Genomic DNA, 20,068 nt, shown 5'->3' on the forward strand with positions numbered 1-20,068 from the left:
AGATTAGGGCCCGGGGTCACTAGGGTCCATGGAGCTGGGTACCACTAGGGAGACAGATTAGGGCCCGGGGTCACTGGGGTCCCTGAGGCTGGGTACCACTATGGATACAGATTAGGGCTGTGGTCACTGGGGTAACTGAAGCCTCTGTACCACTAGGGAGACACATTAGGGCCGGGGTCACTGGGGTCCCTGGAGCTGGGTACCAATAGGGAGCCAGATTAGGGCCCGGGGTCACTGGGGTCCCTGGAGCTGGGCATCACTAGGGAGACAGATTAGGGCCAGGGTCACTGAAGCTGGGTACCACTAGGGAGACAGATTAGGGCCGGGGGTCACTGGGGTCCCTGGAGCTGGGTACCAATAGGGAGCCAGATTAGGGCCCGGGGTCACTGGGGTCCCTGGAGCTGGGTACCACTGGGGTCCCTGAGGCTGAGTACCAGTAGGGAGACAGATTAGGGCCGGGTCACTGGGGTCCCTGAGGCTGGGTACCACTAGGGAGACAGATTAGGGCCGGGTCACTGGGGTCACTGAAGCTGGGTACCACTAGGGAGACAGATTAGGGTCCGGGGTCACTGGGGTCCCTGAGGCTGGGTACCACTAGGGAGACAGTTTAGGGCCCGGGGACACTGGGGTCACTGAGGCTGGGTACCACTAGGGAGACAGATTAGGGCCCGGGGTCACTGGGGTCCCGGAGGCTGGGTACCACTAGGGAGTCAGATTAGGGCCGGGGTCACTGGGGTAACTGAAGCCTCTGTACCACTAGGGAGCCAGATTAGGGCCCGGGGTCACTGGGGTCCCTGAAGCTGGGCATCACTAGGGAGACAGATTAGGGCCAGGGTCACTGAAGCTGGGTACCACTAGGGAGACAGATTAGGGCCGGGGGTCACTGGGGTCCCTGGAGCTGGGTACCAATAGGGAGCCAGATTAGGGCCCGGGGTCACTGGGGTCCCTGGAGCTGGGTACCACTGGGGTCCCTGAGGCTGAGTACCACTAGGGAGACAGATTAGGGCCGGGTCACTGGGGTCCCTGAGGCTGGGTACCACTAGGGAGACAGATTAGGGCCGGGTCACTGGGGTCACTGAAGCTGGGTACCACTAGGGAGACAGATTAGGGTCCGGGGTCACTGGGGTCCCTGAGGCTGGGTACCACTAGGGAGACAGATTAGGGCCCGGGGTCACTGGGGTCCCTGAGGCTGGGTACCACTAGGGAAACAGATTAGGGCCCGGGGTCACTGGGGTCCCTGGAGCTGGGTACCACTAGGGAGACAGATTAGGGCCCGGGGTCACTGGGGTCCCGGAGGCTGGGTACCACTAGGGAGTCAGATTAGGGCCGGGGTCACTGGGGTAACTGAAGCCTCTGTACCACTAGGGAGCCAGATTAGGGCCCGGGGTCACTGGGGTCCCTGAAGCTGGGCATCACTAGGGAGACAGATTAGGGCCAGGGTCACTGAAGCTGGGTACCACTAGGGAGACAGATTAGGGCCGGGGGTCACTGGGGTCCCTGGAGCTGGGTACCAATAGGGAGCCAGATTAGGGCCCGGGGTCACTGGGGTCCCTGGAGCTGGGTACCACTGGGGTCCCTGAGGCTGAGTACCACTAGGGAGACAGATTAGGGCCGGGTCACTGGGGTCCCTGAGGCTGGGTACCACTAGGGAGACAGATTAGGGCCGGGTCACTGGGGTCACTGAAGCTGGGTACCACTAGGGAGACAGATTAGGGTCCGGGGTCACTGGGGTCCCTGAGGCTGGGTACCACTAGGGAGACAGATTAGGGCCCGGGGTCACTGGGGTCCCTGAGGCTGGGTACCACTAGGGAAACAGATTAGGGCCCGGGGTCACTGGGGTCCCTGGAGCTGGGTACCACTAGGGAGACAGATTAGGGCCCGGGGTCACTGGGGTCCCTGAAGCTGGGCACCACTAGGGAGACAGATTAGGGTCCGGGGTCACTGTGGTCCCTGGAGCTGGGTACCACTAGGGAGACAGATTAGGGCCGGGGTCACTGGGGTCACTGAAGCTGGGTACCACTAGGGAGACAGATTAGGGCCCGGGGTCACTAGGGTCCCTGAGGCTGGGTACCACTAGGGAGACAGATTAGGGCCGGGGTCACTGGGGTAACTGAAGCCTCTGTACCACTAGGGAGACAGATTAGGGCCCTGGGTCACTGGGGTCCCTGAGGCTGGGTACCAATAGAGAGACAGATTAGGGCCCGGGGTCACTGGGGTCACTGAAGCCAGTGTACCACTAGGGAGACAGATTAGGGCCGGGGTCACTGGGGTCCCTGAGGCTGGGTACCACTAGAGAGACAGATTAGGGCTGGGGTCACTGGGGTCACTGAAGCTGGGTACCACTAGGGAGACAGATTAGGGCTGGGGTCACTGGGGTCCCTGAAGCTGGGTACCACTAGGGAGACAGATTATGGCCCGGGGTCACTGGGGTCCCTGGAGCTGGTCACCACTAGGGAGACAGATTAGGGCCGGGGTCACTGGGGTGACTGAAGCTGGGTACTACTAGGGAGACAGATTAGGGCCGGGGTCACTGGGGTCCCTGAGGCTGGGCACCACTAGGGAGACAGTTTAGGGCCCGAGGTCACTGGGGTCCCTGAGGCTGGGCGCCACGAGGGAGACAGATTAGGGCCCGGGGTCACTGGGGTCCCTGGAGCTGGGTACCACTAGGGAGACAGATTAGGGCCCGGGGTCACTGGGGTCACTGAAGCTGGGTAGTACTAGGGAGACAGATTAGGGCCGGGGTCACTGGGGTCACTGAAACTGGGTACCACGAGGGAGACAGATTAGGGCCGGGGTCACGGGGTCCCTGAGGCTGGGTACCACTAGGGAGACAGATTAGGGCCAGGGTCACTGGGGTCCCTGAGGCTGGCTACCACCAGGGAGACAGATTAGGGCCGGGGTCACTGGGGTCCCTGGAGCTGGGTACCACTAGAGAGACAGTTTAGGGCCCGGGGTCACTGGGGTCCCTGGAGCTGGGTACCACTAGGGAGACAGATTAGGGCCCGGGGTCACTGGGGTCCCTGGAGCTGGGCACCACTAGGGAGACAGATTAGGGCCCGGGGTCACTGGGGTCCCTGGAGCTGGGTACCACTAGGGAGACAGATTAGGGCCGGGAGTTACTGGGGTCCCTGAGGCTGGGTACCACTAGGGAGACAGATTAGGGCCCGGGGTCACTGGGGTCCCTGGAGCTGGGTACCACTAGGGAGACAGATTAGGGCCAGGGTCACTGGGGTCACTGAAGCTGGGTACCACTAGGGAGACAGATTAGGGCCCGGGGTCACTGGGGTCCCTGAGGCTGGGTACCACTAGGGACACAGATTAGGGCCGGGGTCACTGGGGTCACTGAAGCTGGGTACCACTAGAGAGACAGGTTAGGGTCGGGGTCACTGGGGTCACTGAAGCTGGGTAACACTAGTGAGAAAGATTAGGGCCGGGGTCACTGGAGCTGGGTACCACTAGGGAGACAGATTAGGGCCGGGGTCACTGGGGTCACTGAAGCTGGGTACCACTAGGGACACAGATTAGGGCCGGGGTCACTGGGGTCCCTGGAGCTAGGTACCACTAAGGAGGCAGTTTAGGGCCCGGGGTCACTGGGGTCACTGAAGCTGGGTACCACTAGGGAGACAGATTAGGGCTGGGGTCACTGGGGTCCCTGGAGCTGGGCACCACTAGGGAGACAGATTAGGGCCCGGGGTCACTGGGGTCCCTGGAGCTGGGTACCACTAGGGAGACAATTTAGGGCCCGGGGTCACTAGGGTCCCTGGAGCTGGGTACCACTAGGGAGACAGATTAGGGCCCGGGGTCACTAGGGTCCCTGGAGCTGGGTACCAGTAGGGAGACAGATTAGGGCCCGGGGTCACTGGGGTCCCTGAGGCTGGGTACCACTAGGGAGACAGATTAGGGCCCGGGGTCACTGGGGTCACTGAGGCTGGGTACCACTAGGGAGACAGATTAGGGCCGTAGTCACTGGGGTAACTGAAGCCTCTGTACCACTAGGGAGACAGATTAGGTCCGGGGTCACTGGGGTCCCTGGAGCTGAGCATCACTAGGGAGACAGATTAGGGCCGGGGTCACTGGGGTCACTGAAGCTGGATACCACTAGGGAGATAGATTAGGGCCGGGGGTCACTGGGGTCCCTGGAGCTGGGTACCAATAGGGAGCCATATTAGGGCCCGGGGTCACTGGGGTCCCTGGAGCTGGGTACCACTGGGGTCCCTGAGGCTGGGTACCACTAGGGAGACTGATTAGGACCGGGTCACTGGGGTCACTGAAGCTGGGTACCACTAGGGAGACAGATTAGGGCCGAGTCACTGGGGTCCCTGAGGCTGGGTACCACTAGGGAGACAGATTAGGGCCGGGGTCACTGGGGTCCCAGAGGCTGGGTACCACTAGGGAGACAGATTAGGGCCGGGGTCACTGGGGTCACTGAAGCTGGGTACCACTAGGGAGACATATTAGGGCCCGGGTCACTGGGGTCCCTGGGGCTGGGTACCACTAGGTAGACAGATTTAGGGTCCGGGGTCACTGAGGTCCCTGAGGCTGGGTACCACTAGGGAGACAGATTAGGGCCCGGGGTCACTGGGGTCCCTGGAGCTGGGTACCACTAGGGAGACAGATTAGGGCCCGGGGTCACTGGGGTCCCCGGAGCTGGGTACCACTAGGGAGACAGATTAGGGCCAGGGTCACTGGGGTCACTGAAGCTGGGTACCACTAGGGAGACAGATTAGGGCCCGGGGTCACTAGGGTCCCTGAGGCTGGGTACCACTAGGGAGACAGATTAGGGCCGGGGTCACTGGGGTAACTGAAGCCTCTGTACCACTATGGAGACAGATTAGGGCCCGGGGTCACTGGGGTCCCTGAGGCTGGGTACCAATAGAGAGACAGATTAGGGCCTGGGGTCACTGGGGTCACTGAAGCCAGTGTACCACTAGGGAGACAGATTAGGGCCGGGGTCACTGTGGTCCCTGAGGCTGGGTACCACTAGAGAGACAGATTAGGGCTGGGGTCACTGGGGTCACTGAAGCTGGGTACCACTAGGGAGACAGATTAGGGCTGGGGTCACTGGGGTCACTGAAGCTGGGTACCACTAGGGAGACAGATTAGGGCCCGGGGTCACTGGGGTCCCTGGAGCTGGGCACCACTAGGGAGACAGATTAGGGCCGGGGTCACTGGGGTGACTGAAGCTGGGTACTACTAGGGAGACAGATTAGGGCCGGGGTCACTGGGGTCCCTGAGGCTGGGTGCCACTAGGGAGACAGATTAGGGCCCGGGGTCACTGGGGTTACTGGAGCTGGGTACCACTAGGGAGACAGATTAGGGCCCGTGGTCACTGGGGTCACTGAAGCTGGGTACTACTAGGGAGACAGTTTAGGGCTGGGGTCACTGGGGTCCCTGGAGCTGGGTACCACTAGGGAGACAGATTAGGGCCCGGGGTCACTGGGGTCCCTGGAGCTGGGTACCACTAGGGAGACAGTTTAGGGCCCGGGGTCACTAGGGTCCCTGGAGCTGATTACCACTAGGGAGACAGATTAGGGCCCGGGGTCACTAGGGTCCCTGGAGCTGGGTACCACTAGGGAGACAGATTAGGGCCCGGGGTCACTGCGGTCCCTGAGGCTGGGTACCACTAGGGAGACAGATTGGGGCCCGGGGTCACTGGGGTCACTGAGGCTGGGTACCACTAGGGAGACAGTTTAGGGCCCGGGGTCACTGGGGTCACTGAGGCTGGGTACCACTAGGGAGACAGATTAGGACCCGGGGTTACTGGGGTCCCTGAGGCTGGGTATCACTAGGGAGACAGATTAGGGCCGGGGTCACTGGGGTAACTGAAGTCTCTGTACCACTAGGGAGACAGATTAGGGCCGGGGTCACTGGGGTCCCTGGAGCTGGGTACCAATAGGGAGACAGATTAGGGCCCGGGGTCACTGGGGTCCCTGGAGCTGGGCATCACTAGGGAGACAGATTAGGGCCGGGGTCACTGGGGTCACTGAAGCTAGGTACCACTAGGGAGACAGATTAGGGCCGGGGTCACTGGGGTTCCTGTAGCTGGGTGCCAATAGGGAGTCAGATTAGGGCCCGGGGTCACTGGGGTCCCTGGAGCTGGGTACCACTGGGGTCCCTGAGGCTGGGTACTACTAGGGAGACAGATTAGGGCCAGGTCACTGGGGTCACTGAGGCTGGGTACCACTAGGGAGACAGATTAGGGCCCGGGGATCCCTGGGGTCCCTGGAGCTGGGCACCACTAGGGAGACAGATTAGGGCCGGGGTCCCTGGGGTGACTGAAGCTGGGTACTACTAGGGAGACAGATTAGGGCCGGGGTCACTGGGGTCCCTGAGGCTGGGTGCCACTAGGGAGACAGATTAGGGCCCGGGGTCACTGGGGTTACTGGAGCTGGGTACCACTAGGGAGACAGATTAGGGCCCGTGGTCACTGGGGTCACTGAAGCTGGGTACTACTAGGGAGACAGTTTAGGGCTGGGGTCACTGGGGTCCCTGGAGCTGGGTACCACTAGGGAGACAGATTAGGGCCCGGGGTCACTGGGGTCCCTGGAGCTGGGTACCACTAGGGAGACAGTTTAGGGCCCGGGGTCACTAGGGTCCCTGGAGCTGATTACCACTAGGGAGACAGATTAGGGCCCGGGGTCACTAGGGTCCCTGGAGCTGGGTACCACTAGGGAGACAGATTAGGGCCCGGGGTCACTGCGGTCCCTGAGGCTGGGTACCACTAGGGAGACAGATTGGGGCCCGGGGTCACTGGGGTCACTGAGGCTGGGTACCACTAGGGAGACAGTTTAGGGCCCGGGGTCACTGGGGTCACTGAGGCTGGGTACCACTAGGGAGACAGATTAGGACCCGGGGTTACTGGGGTCCCTGAGGCTGGGTATCACTAGGGAGACAGATTAGGGCCGGGGTCACTGGGGTAACTGAAGTCTCTGTACCACTAGGGAGACAGATTAGGGCCGGGGTCACTGGGGTCCCTGGAGCTGGGTACCAATAGGGAGACAGATTAGGGCCCGGGGTCACTGGGGTCCCTGGAGCTGGGCATCACTAGGGAGACAGATTAGGGCCGGGGTCACTGGGGTCACTGAAGCTAGGTACCACTAGGGAGACAGATTAGGGCCGGGGTCACTGGGGTTCCTGTAGCTGGGTGCCAATAGGGAGTCAGATTAGGGCCCGGGGTCACTGGGGTCCCTGGAGCTGGGTACCACTGGGGTCCCTGAGGCTGGGTACTACTAGGGAGACAGATTAGGGCCGGGTCACTGGGGTCACTGAGGCTGGGTACCACTAGGGAGACAGATTAGGGCCCGGGGATCCCTGGGGTCCCTGGAGCTGGGTACCACTAGGGAGACAGATTAGGGCCAGGGTCACTGGGGTCCCTGAAGCTGGGCACCACTAGGGAGACAGATTAGGGCTGGGGTCACTGGGGTCCCTGAAGCTGGGCACCACTAGGGAGACAGATTAGGGCCCGGGGTCACTGGGGTCCCTGGAGCTGGGTACCACTAGGGAGACAGATTAGGGCCGGGGTCACTGGGGTCACTGAAGCTGGGTACCACTAGGGAGACAGATTAGGGCCCGGGGTCACTAGGGTCCCTGAGGCTGGGTACCACTAGAGAGACAGATTAGGGCCGGGGTCACTGGGGTAACTGAAGCCTCTGTACCACTAGGGAGACAGATTAGGGCCCGGGGTCACTGGGGTCCCTGAGGCTGGGTACCAATAGAGAGACAAATTAGGGCCAGGGGTCACTGGGGTCACTGAAGCCAGTGTACCACTAGGGAGACAGATTAGGGCCGGGGTCACTGAGGTCCCTGAGGCTGGGTACCACTAGGGAGACAGATTAGGGCCCGGGGTCACTGGGGTCCCTGGAGCTGGGCACCACTAGGGAGACAGATTAGGGCCGGGGTCACTGGGGTGACTGAAGCTGGGTACTACTAGGGAGACAGATTAGGGCCGGGGTCACTGGGGTCCCTGTGGCTGGGCACCACTAGGGAGACAGTTTAGGGCCCGGGTCACTGGGGTCCCTGAGGCTGGGTACCACTAGGGAGACAGATTAGGGCCCGGGGTCACTGGGGTCCCTGGAGCTGGGTACCACTAGAGAGACCGATTAGGGCCCGGGGTCACTGGGGTCCCTAGAGCTGGGTACCACTAGGGAGACAGATTAGGGCCAGGGGTCACTGGGGTCCCTGGAGCTGGGTACCACTAGGGAGACAGATTAGGGCCCGGGGTCACTGGGGCCCTGGAGCTGGGCACCACTAGGGAGACAGATTAGGGCCGGGGTCACTGGAGTCCCTGAGGCTGGGTACCACTAGGGAGATAGATTAGGGCCGGGGTCACTGGGGTCCCTGAGGCTGGGTACCACTAGGGAGACATATTAGGACTGGGGTCCCTGGAGCTGGGTACCACTAGAGAGACAGTTTAGGGCCCGGGTCACTGGGGTCCCTGGAGCTGGGTACCACTAGGGAGACAGATTAGGGCCCGGGGTCACTGGGGTCCCTGGAGCTGGGTACCACTAGGGAGACAGATTAGGGCCGGGGTCACTGGGGTCCCTGGAGCTGGGTATCACTAGGTAGACAGATTAGGGCCCGTGGTCACTGTGGTCCCTGAGGCTGGGTACCACTAGGGAGACAGATTAGGGCCCGGGGTCACTGGGGTCCATGGAGCTGGGTACCACTAGGGAGACAGATTAGGGCCCGGGGTCACTGGGGTCCCTTGAGCTGGGTACCACTAGGGAGACTGATTAGGGCCGGGGTCACTGGGGTCACTGAAGCTGGGTACCACTAGGGAGACAGATTAGGGCCCGGGGTCACTGGGGTCACTGAGGTTGGGTACCACTAGGGAGACAGTTTAGGGCCCGGGGACACTGGGGTCACTGAGGCTGGGTACCACTAGGTAGACAGATTAGGGCCCGTGGTCACTGTGGTCCCTGAGGCTGGGTACCACTAGGGAGACAGATTAGGGCCCGGGGTCACTGGGGTCCATGGAGCTGGGTACCACTAGGGAGACAGATTAGGGCCCGGGGTCACTGGGGTCCCTTGAGCTGGGTACCACTAGGGAGACTGATTAGGGCCGGGGTCACTGGGGTCACTGAAGCTGGGTACCACTAGGGAGACAGATTAGGGCCCGGGGTCACTGTGGTCCCTGGAGCTGGGTACCACTAGGGAGACAGATTAGGGCTGGGGTCCCTGGAGCTGGGTACCACTAGAGAGACAGTTTAGGGCCCGGGTCACTGGGGTCCCTGGAGCTGGGTACCACTAGGGAGACAGATTAGGGCCCGGGGTCACTGGGGTCCCTGGAGCTGGGTACCACTAGGGAGACAGATTAGGGCCGGGGTCACTGGGGTCCCTGGAGCTGGGTATCACTAGGTAGACAGATTAGGGCCCGTGGTCACTGGGGTCCCTGAGGCTGATTACCACTAGGGAGACAGATTAGGGCCCGGGATCACTGGGGTCCATGGAGCTGGGTACCACTAGGGAGACAGATTAGGGCCCAGGGTCACTGGGGTCCCTTGAGCTGGGTACCACTAGGGAGACTGATTAGGGCCGGGGTCACTGGGGTCACTGAAGCTGGGTACCACTAGGGAGACAGATTATGGCCCGGGGTCACTGGGGTCCCTGAGGCTGGGTACCACTAGGGAGACAGATTAGGGCCCGGGGTCACTGGGGTCCCTGAGCTGGGTACCACTAGGGAGACAGATTAGGGCCGGGGTCACTCGGGTCACTGAAGCTGGGTACCAATAGAGAGACAGATTAGGGCCGGGGTCACTGGGGTCCCTGAGGCTGGGTAACACTAGGGAGACAGATTAGGGCCCGGGGTCACTGGGGTCCCTGGAGCTGGGTACCACTAGCGAGACAGATTAGGGCCGGGGTAACTGAAGCCTCTGTACCACTAGGGAGACAGATTAGGGCCGGGGTCACTGGGGTCCCTGAGGCTGAGCACCACTAGGGAGACAGATTAAAACCGGGGTCACTGGGGTAACTGAAGCCTCTGTACCACTAGGGAGACAGATTAGGGCCCGGGTCACTGGGGTCCCTGGAGCTGGGTACCACTAGGGAGACAGATTAGGGCCCAGGGTCACTGGGGTCCCTGGAGCTGCTCCCCTAGTGTTCTGGCTGTTGACTTGTGACAAGTGCAGACACACACTGTACTCCTTGCACGATTTCACACTTCCACCAATAAAAGGACACCGCAGTACCGAGACACTCCCGTGCACCTTTGCACAAATAAGTGAATCATTGAAGTTGTGGGTTGGGCTACAGTTCACTCTTTAACTGTAGGGACCCAATAAGGGGAAGATCTTGGAAAGTTATGTTACATCTTGCCTGTCCTCACACATCGAGGAACACTGCCTCTTAGCCTCCCATCAGGCGGGCTTTCGCCCGGGCCATTCCACAGAGACCGTCGTCACTGCTGTTTTGGATGAGCTCAAGGGAAAAGCGGACTCTAATCTTCCCCAAGCGTTGGTGCTCCTTGATCTGTCGGCTGCTTTTGACACGGTCGACCATGCCATTCTTCTCGACCGTGTCAGCGCAGCCGGCATTAGGGGTATGGCACTCTCTTGGTTAGCGTCCTTTCTTCAAGGCAGGTCTCAGGCAGTCCACCTTGCAGGATTCTCCGCTCCCCCCCGCCCGCTTGTGTGTGGGGTCCCCCAAGGTTCCTCTCTCTCCCCTCTTCTTTTCAATCTGTATATCTACCCTCTCATTCTTTTTCTTCGTGAGCTGGGGGTCTCCGTGTATAACTACGCGGATGACCTCCAGCTCATCTTTGATCTTTCTACTTCTGACTCTCCTCTTTTTCTTAGTTCTACCCTAGTTTTTATCTCGGATTGGATGACCACGAATCACCTTAAGTTGAATCCGGACAAGACGGAGCTTGTCCTCACGGGTGGTCCCACTAATCTCAGGTCTCCGACTCATTGGCCCCTTTCCTTTGGCCCTCCCCCCCTACCAGTTCCCTCTGTCCGTACCCTGGGCATCAAGGTTAGCAATGACCTTTCTATGCATGCCCAAGTCAGCTCCGTCGTCTCATCTTGTTTTTTGTCCCTCCGCCTCATCCGAAAAATTTCCCGTTTTTTTTTCTACGAATGCCCTCAAATCCATCATTATGGCCCTCATCACCTCCCGCCTTGATTACGGGAACGGCCTTTATGTCGGCATTCCGGCCTTTGAAACACGACGGTTACAGGCCATTCAAAACCAGGCAGCCCGTCTCATTTTTCATCTCCCCAAATTCTCTCACATCACGCCTGTTCTCAAGTCCCTCCACTGGCTCCCGGTGCACTTCAGATCTTTTTTTAAATTGGCTTGCTTAGCCTTCCGGGCTTATACCCACTCTGCTCCCCTCTTTATCGTCTCTTTAATCATTCCCTATACTCCAGCTCGCACCCTCTGTTCTTCATCTCTTCTTCTTCTCCAAGTACCCCGCTACCGCAAATCCCGAATTGGTGGCACCCGCTTCTCGGTTTTGGCCCCCCAGTTTTGGAACAGTCTTCCGTTGTCCATTCGCTCTATCCCTACCTATCCCTCCTTTCGTAAAGCCCTAAAAACCTTTCTCTTCTCCCAGGCCTTCCCCGGTTAGCCCCTAGGCCGCGTTGTAGAATCCGGTCCCACCCTCAGCGCCAGGAAGCCGCTTGGCCGCAGTGCGCTTTAGCAAGTTTCTTTTTCATTTCATTTCAATAAGTGACCATCTCCTGGAATATTCTGTAGAGTCATGCGATGACTGTTTCCTTCCACTTTCCAATGTTGAATACAAGAAGCAGACATATTCTGATGGCAGACCCTCTCTCTATAAAACAGGGCAATTAGTGTGACTTCCAAGGCGCGGCAAAGTCCAGAAACTCCAAACTAAAAAATAACGCCACACTCTCGGGAGCTGTGCGAAATACATGGATTGGCAGGGTACAATTGAGGAACATCTGGCTCGTTGGTCCAGGGGTATGATTCTCGCTTAGGGTGCGAGAGGTCCCGGGTTCAAATCCCGGAAGAGCCCCATTTTATTTTGAAATTTACAGAAACTTTCAAAACCAATTAATTTTAAAACTGGAACATGAAACAGTGTAATAAAAGAATATAAAGGTGGCAAATAAAAAAAAAATTCAAGGAAAAAAGAGGGCTCGTCCGGGATTTGAACCCGGGACGTCTCGCACCCAAAGCGAGAATCATACCCCTAGACCAACGACGAGCCAGCTGGCTTCCTGTGCTCACAGCTGGTTTACAGTCGTGTCAGTCGCCCATGTCAGTGAATTAGTGGGGTTATGGGCGTGCTGCAGTTCACTTTTGGATGCCGAGGATTAGGGTTTAGGCACTACCGCTGCAGTACTGGCCCAGCCCCTCTGAGCTACGTGCCAGTACCCTCAGGCCCACGGTTCCACGTCGGGTTTTGGTCGGATGCACTGGATATTTTGCTATTTATTTTCACTTCCGGTTGGTTTGCAAACCTCTCAAGCACAATTAACACATTCATTTTTACACCGCTCGGGACATGCAGTACCAGGCCATACAACAGTGACCGTCACTGTGTGCAGAGCTGCACCGTGTCACCATGTACAGTGTGTGAAGGAAGCACGTCTTAAAATCTCCAGACATGTATTGATCCTTCCTCCACCACAGCTCTTAGAAGACGTCCTCCGACAGCTCTGCTTCTTTCGTCTCTGCACTGAGAGGAGCCGCGTCCTCGCTGCAGGTTTCCAAGTATAGATCAGCGGCCTCCACAAGGGGAACCTTCCAATTCAGAGGCAATTTTTGGGAAGCCCGTTCTTTACCCCACTCTTAAAAATGTAATTATAGGCCCTGCTCCATATGACGAGGGAGGCGGAGGTTTTACGAAGACGTCCCAATGAAAGGGCGCCTGCTTCATTCTCCTCACAAGAACCTTCATAAGGCTTCTAAGCGCTAGAAGTGTGCAGCAAATGAAAGGATTTGGTTAGGAGGGCGTTTTAAAACCGGATGTGACGTGTTTGATCCCTCTTAAAAATAACGCAGGCCGGAACTCTGGATGGTTGCAGATTTACTTGTAAATGTCCCTTTTTAATTACACCTCGAACTTTGTTTTAAATGCGAAAGTAAAAAGTGGAAAAGAATAATGATGGACAAAAACATACAGACAGCCTCCCTTCTATCATGTGACTAACACAGTAAAAAGACTTCACCATGAAAGGTTCCATGGTGTAATGGTTAGCACTCTGGACTCTGAATCCAGCGATCCGAGTTCAAATCTCGGTGGGACCTGTATATTTTAGCCAATTTACAAACTTGCAGTAATATATAAAATATATAACTTTATTAATGGGAATTAACGTTTGTGGTTGAGACCGTCTCGCTCTACACCCTCCTAATCACCCTCCTGCTTTCAATGTTTGTGTACAGATAACACTTCAGACAGATCTATTTAAATCCGTCCCTCTCTAGCGCCAACATGCAGGGGGTGTCACTTCATACATCGGACCAAACTGATAATTTACATACAAATAACATACATGGAATATTATTGTGGACAATGAGGAGATTATCTTGGAACAGCATCTGTTTGTTTCCGTCAGGGAGATTTTGGGAAGTGAATTCACAGGGGCATATTCTCAAGAATTTATCACCAAGTTATCGCACTTTAGTTCAACAAAAGTGGCGAAAAAATTATCGCCCCATCCTTAAGTTGGTGCAAACTGCTGATATTGCCAGTTTTCCAGCAATAGCTTCCGCAAAAAACATCGCCACAGATGAGAGCGACAACTAACGCTAATGATATGCAGAGTAGGCGTCCCTGTGCAAAAACACACGAAAGCACCACTACGCGATATTCTCAAAGACCAGCCAGATCTGCAATGTGATCCGAAAACAGGTGATAAGGTGTGTTAGCAGCTGGGATTTAACTCCTGTCTTTTACTGGTGTTAAGCAGGACGACTACCTGTAGTATGAAAGGGAGCCCTGCCCAGAGCCACATCTGAAGACTAACAGATGCCATGGAGCCAATGATCATGCAGCTTGGAGACCCGAGAGGGTCACAACACCCACCGCTACCACCCCCAGGACTCCCCCCGGACTACCACCGAGGCAGCGCAGAACAAGACAGCGGACCTTCCAAAAATACACGAGCCTCAGAGACTAAACACCAGAGGATGTCATTGCCCACTACAGGCTCAAAAGGACAATCATCCTCCGCTTCCTGACCCACATTGCCCACAGGCTGACAGTACCAACACAGCAGACAACCAACATTCCTCCGCAGACAAAGCTGCTGGCTGTGCTGCACCTGTTGGCCTCTGGTACCTTCCAAGCAACAACTCCCAGAGTCGGAGGAGTCTCACAGCCAGCCCTGTCAAACTTTCACACACATGTCTTGGATGCATGTCAACAAAAGCAACGGAGGGCCCCTGTGTCTGCACCACACGCTAGTCCCAATTCGTAACCAACCCCGACCCCAGCCGTTGCCTGGCGCCGCTGTTCTCAAGATCCAAGATTGTAGCTTCTGAAATGGGTGTGCGCCAGGTCATGAAGTCCACTAGTCAATAGTAGTGGAAAAACAGTACTTTATTCCAAAAACATAAATTAACAACACAAAAGCATCAGCCAATGCATTCCATTCCCAACAGGGAACTTCATTAGGGCAACTTGAGGATCCAATTAACTGCAAATCGTCCAGGAAATCCCCTATACAACTCCATATCCCGAAAGTCCGTATTCAGACACCTGTTGGGTAAATGTTGACAATGGTCAAGTGTTCGTATGGTCACAAACGTAATCTGGTACAGTGTATTGCACTTGGACAAACCAGAATGCTTACAGGTATGATCAATCCTTCACAAAAAGACCGTAACATAAGTTTGTGTGGTCATAACCTTCGTAGGAAAGAAAAGGAAGGTTACAACCACACAAACTTCTGAAACGGTCTCATTTGGCAGGATTTATCATACCTGTAAGCATCACAGTTTGTATCAGCTTGATACCCCTGCACCTTCACTTCCCCCACACTGAGCAGGAGCAGCTGGAGACCAAGCAAGGGAACTACGCCATAGCAAGCTTGCTGCACATGTTGGGGGCAATTGACTGCCTACATGTACTACTTGTGCCCCCTGCCGACACTTCACACAATCACTGCAACAGAAAGCACACGCATTCCATCAATGTGTAGGCAAAACTGGACCACCGGGGCCTGTTCACCAATGTCGTTGCAACCATTCCAGGCAGTGTGCATGATTCCTATATCTTCCACAAGCACCCCTGCCCTGGTCCCCAGACCAGTTCACCGCCCAGCGATGACTGCCTGACCCTACGCACCAGACCTCAATGCTCACCTACTGCCTCCGGCATGTCTCCAGAGGGCCAACCACGGGCCGGGGCAACCTCCTCAGCTGGATTCCGCACCACAGGCCCCCAGCGCACCCTGCTGCACCGCACTGTGTTGTCGTGTCTGTGCAGCCTGCTGCCTTTGGCGCACACTGCAGTCCAGCTAGGCTCACAATTCAAGTCGGATCATGATTGGCAGGATGGCATATCAAGGCCTACGCATCACTGCAGGCTACACACCCGCTCAGCTGTGGTGCCACCAACTCTGTGCACAGCAAGTCCCCGTCTCGTGGTGGTAGGCCCGTGCCAGCCAAAGTGCCTCGGCTGCCACCAACTCTGTGCACCGCAAGTCATGGGCCCTTTATGATTGAGTCTCGTGGTGCGGACGCCATCATGTCACCTTCGGCAGTGGAGAATGTGATATGGTAGGGCCCTACGCCCTCATGCATAAATAATGACCACACGGACACACTCAAATAGATAGTGGAAATGGCCTTGAGCACGTGCGCCAGGCCCATTTTATTGGCAGGATCACATGTCCTGTGACGCCTGTGCTGGATGGGTGTGGTGTGGGTGTAAACCAGCCCTCAGGGAGTGGCTGTGGCATGCTAACAACTACACCTGTGATCAGTAGATTACCACAGGGAAGACCTGGGACATGTAGGTTTGTTGTCCCCCCCTGTAAGCGTAAGCAGAGTGGGCTGGCCTCCGTATGCCAGTCCAGTGTAGGGGTGCGAACAATGACCCCAGGGCTCTGGGCATGGTTCCGTTCTGGGGTGGGGAAGGAAGTATCAAATGCGTGTGTCTCTGTTGTAGTGTTAACACCACCCAGATTACAATCGGTAATGTTGCACCCTGTTGCTCAAGTTCTACAACATGAGCAACATGGACTTAAGGGGGAATCACTGACCCTACATTCATACATGCTTCCACACTTGAATGATCATAGACATGACACATCTGTGTGAATTTGAATGTTTAATGCACATTCAGTGGAGTGTTGTAACTGGAGCTGTACAGAGCCATGCAAACCCCACTTTACATTGTTGGCCCGTGGAGGGCCAGCCAGAGTCCTTTAGGGAATGACAAGTTCATCAGAAGAGGAAGAGTTCAGTCCGCAGTCTGATTGCTGTGTCAATGGTGACCAAACAGAATATGGCAGTCCATATCAATGTCTAAGGTGAGTGTTGCAGAGTGTATCGGGGACAGTGGAAGGTGAGGATGCAGAGGGCAGAACCAAGCAGAAACAGGCCATATGGTGGAGATGAATGCTATTGCGTCCTTACAACTGAGGCAGAATCTTCAGCATCTTCGTCCTCTGATGTATCATGTGCCTTACATGTGTGTGGTGTTGTTTTGTCTAAGTTACTGTGTGGCACTGACACTTCAGGGGGCGGAGATGTAGATGGAGTGGTAGCAGCAGCATTCATCTGCGCCAGGCCTTGTGGAAGCAATGCCATGATGAGGGTCTGCAGGGCATGGAAGAACCCAGCTACCTGTTGCTGGTGTGCAACTGTTCTTTCCGCCTGTGTCCACTCCATGTTCTCCATGATCCTCCGCATGTGTCCCAACTCCCGGCTGACATCACTGGAGCCACTCTGACTAGACAGTTATTCTTGTCTCAGAGTCAGGACTCCAGCGATGTCAGCCATGGATCATTGGAGAGCATGGAGCAGTATGTGGGTTTCCATTAGGGACTGTGAGTGGTCCCTGATGGGACTTAGACACCCACGTATGGCATCTAGTTTGGATGCCATGAGGTCAAACCCCACCCGTACCTGATCAGCCATCTTCTCCTGGCACCCCAACACACGACATTGGAAGGCCATGTGTTGTTTGTGGGGGTCCTGGGAGGCAGCCGTGGTGGTGGGTGCTTCCTGCTGTGTGGTCTGTGCAGGGGGTGGGGTCACCTCGATGTGGCTGGGCTGCCCTGATCCTGGAGTTGGGATGCTGAGGGTGTCCATGAGCAGTTGGAAGGCGTCGTTGTCGAAGGTGGGGAGGGCCTCTTCATCATCAGTGAAGAGTTGTTGGTCTGCTCTGCAGGAGGTGTTGATTGTCCCTCTGCAATGTGAAGGGGAGATGCAGTTTAACATTGTGTTCACATGTATGTTGACACATTGTACATGTTTACATACATAAAACTACAGGGTGGAGAGGGGCCCGAGGGGAAATAGTTTATAGACCTACCAGCATCTTGTCCCCCAACTATACAATTTGAACACACGGAAGATGCCACAGGTCTTAACACGATCCAGACACACTCAGGAACCTATAAAGTATTCCACAGTTGTAACTGGAATGACAGGATAGATAGAGAGATACAAAAGGTGGAAAAGTACCCATCAGCCCACTCAATAGTGGAACTTCGTCATTTGGGATTTCAAGCTTGAAAAGTTGGTGTCCAATAAGCACTTCCTCAAGTAGACATTGAGGCCAGCTCTAGGACCCAATGGTTGAACCCTCAACCAGAACAAATGACAGCGTTGAAGGCCGATAGGGCTTAGTTGCAGTGCTAAAAGAAATTATATAGAAATATGTGAAAAAAGGAAAAATGATCCAAGTGGTTTAAAAATGCCTATCTTGATGTCAACAAGAAAACTTTATTGAGTGTGCCCATCAAGATGGTATGGTTAAAAAACAGAGTGATAATAGCAAGAAAGATGGTTTGCTAATTACCATAGATGTTCTCTGGTCAACATGTTTCAGCCTTAAGCGGCTTTCGTCAGGACCTATGTATCACTACTGCAACACTTACTTCATCTATTGTGAAAAACTACAGATATTTTCATGGGTGGTGTATCCCCTCCCGTCAAAGGAAATAAAAAAGAAAAGAAAGCACAAAACAGAACAGACAACAACAACAAGTTATGTTCATTCTTATAACAGTTGTATGTATGTATTATAATTTGTACAATGTGTTCTGTTTTAACAACTTACCCAAATTTTTGGGATCAGGAACCTCACCTCACCTGGCGACAGCTCAGGCTAAAGGAGGCCACGCACTAAAAGAAATTGATTTAAAGTGGTGCATTTTAGTTCATCTTTCAAAATAGTTATCTTCCAGATTAGATCCAAAATAGGTGACAATGGTGGCCATAGGTCAGAGATGTGTATTTTTTCCAGAAAGATTCATCATCTTGAGATCTCTATATCCGATATGGTAACAATACAAATTGTGTAAGGTTTATTTACATACAACTCATAAAAACATAATTGGCACATATTATCCTAGATGCGTTTACACCAGTAGTGCACCGCAGCATACTGGTACTGTGCACCTTTAAATGAGTATAGAAAGTCTCCTTAGTCAGCCCTCTATAGCTTAAGGAATTAGCGTGATAAAACGCTATCACCACTGGGGATGGTGTATTCCTCGTTGCCGAATTCCCACATGTAAACAAATCAACAAAATGCTGAATCAAAGTCAAAACCGCAACTTGTAGAGCACCTACCTCTCCGTCGTTACCTCTGGCTTACACTGAGCCGAGGGGGAGGTGGTGTTCCAGTGCGGGTTGCGAGTTTTAGAAGGGGACGGCGGACCAGAGAGAAACACGTCTTCTCTGTATTCTGATAGGTTGTCACCGACGTGTTTATGTCGACCAATCCTGTGCTTACAACAAGCAAGCCCAGCATGCTAATGTGAAGTCGCGCTCCGTTTCCTGTGGGAGCGAACAGCCTGCAAAAAGCGGACCGCTCTGAAAACCAGGAGAAAAGAGAAGGACCGACCTGATTGGTCCCTGTAGATTCACGGAAGTACTTGGAACCGCCAATGGACAGATGCTAACAGACGTGTGTTTTAGCAACTTTACTGAATATTAAAGAATCATTATTTCTGTTGGTATACAGATAGGTAGAAAGTGATGTTGTTCAGTCTTTTCATTTTTTGGTCTTTGTCACCGACGTGTTTATGTCGACCAATCCTGTGCTTACAACAAGCAAGCCCAGCATGCTAATGTGAAATCACGCTCCGTTTCTTGTGGGAGCGAACAGCCTGCAAAAAGCGGACCGCTCTGAAAACCAGGAGAAAAGAGAAGGACCGTCCTGATTGGTCCCTGTAGATTCACGGAAGTACTTGGAACCGCCAATGGACAGATGCTAACAGACATGTGTTTTAGCAACTTTACTGAATATTAAAGAATCATTATTTCTGTTGGTATACAGATAGGTAGAAAGTGATGTTGTTCAGTCTTTTCACTTCTTGGTCTTTTTATTTTGTGCAAATGAATACAGTGTCCTCGTACAATTCGTGTGGACATTGTGTATGTATAGTGTGATATATGTTATATACGTCAATTAATTGCCAACCTGTTTGACGTTAATAACTGTTCATCGGTGCGCTATACGTGGGACAGTCCTAAGGTCCTGCCGATTACCTCGATCACCATCACTAGATCGGATCGTTCCTCTTTGAAACCTTATATGTTCCTAGTGTGACAAACATCTTTCTGTAGCCAGAAACCCAGAGTGATGTTCCATAATCACTAAAGACACAGGTGCGCACCCGGCTGGTATACTGTAGGTCGCAAGCTAACCTCAATGACTCGTTATTAGACGCAGAAGAGGACACTCCACTGTGTAAGGGTAACACGCCACTGTGTAAGGGTAACATCAATGTTTGGACAAACCTTCAAATTAGAACATTTTCAGACATACCCGATATATTTACAGCTGTAACCAAGGAATGTCATCGTTCAGTCCCTCTGAATCGCACTTTAATTTGTGGACCCATCTCTGTTCTTTCCTTAATAGGAACTGGGAAACATCTGTGATGTGCTGGGGTATGTAAGGTTGTTCTAA

At 54.8% G+C, this 20,068-nt stretch overlaps 1 long non-coding RNA gene and 3 other non-coding genes across 4 annotated transcripts in view; 2 read left to right on the forward strand and 2 right to left on the reverse strand.

The window, feature by feature from the left end:
* Nucleotides 1-20,068, reverse strand: part of LOC144807880 (uncharacterized) — a 226,765-nt gene that overhangs the window by 169,705 nt on the left and 36,992 nt on the right. The window lies entirely within an intron of this gene.
* Nucleotides 11,909-11,980, forward strand: TRNAP-AGG (transfer RNA proline (anticodon AGG)). The gene has a single exon. It is a non-coding gene; the product is annotated as a tRNA-Pro (tRNA).
* On the reverse strand, nt 12,101-12,175 carry TRNAP-UGG (transfer RNA proline (anticodon UGG)). The gene has a single exon. It is a non-coding gene; the product is annotated as a tRNA-Pro (tRNA).
* TRNAQ-CUG (transfer RNA glutamine (anticodon CUG)) lies at nt 13,147-13,218 on the forward strand. The gene has a single exon. It is a non-coding gene; the product is annotated as a tRNA-Gln (tRNA).

Source organism: Lissotriton helveticus, chromosome 1_2, assembly GCF_964261635.1.
Source record: "Lissotriton helveticus chromosome 1_2, aLisHel1.1, whole genome shotgun sequence".
Lineage (NCBI taxonomy): Eukaryota > Metazoa > Chordata > Amphibia > Caudata > Salamandridae > Lissotriton > Lissotriton helveticus.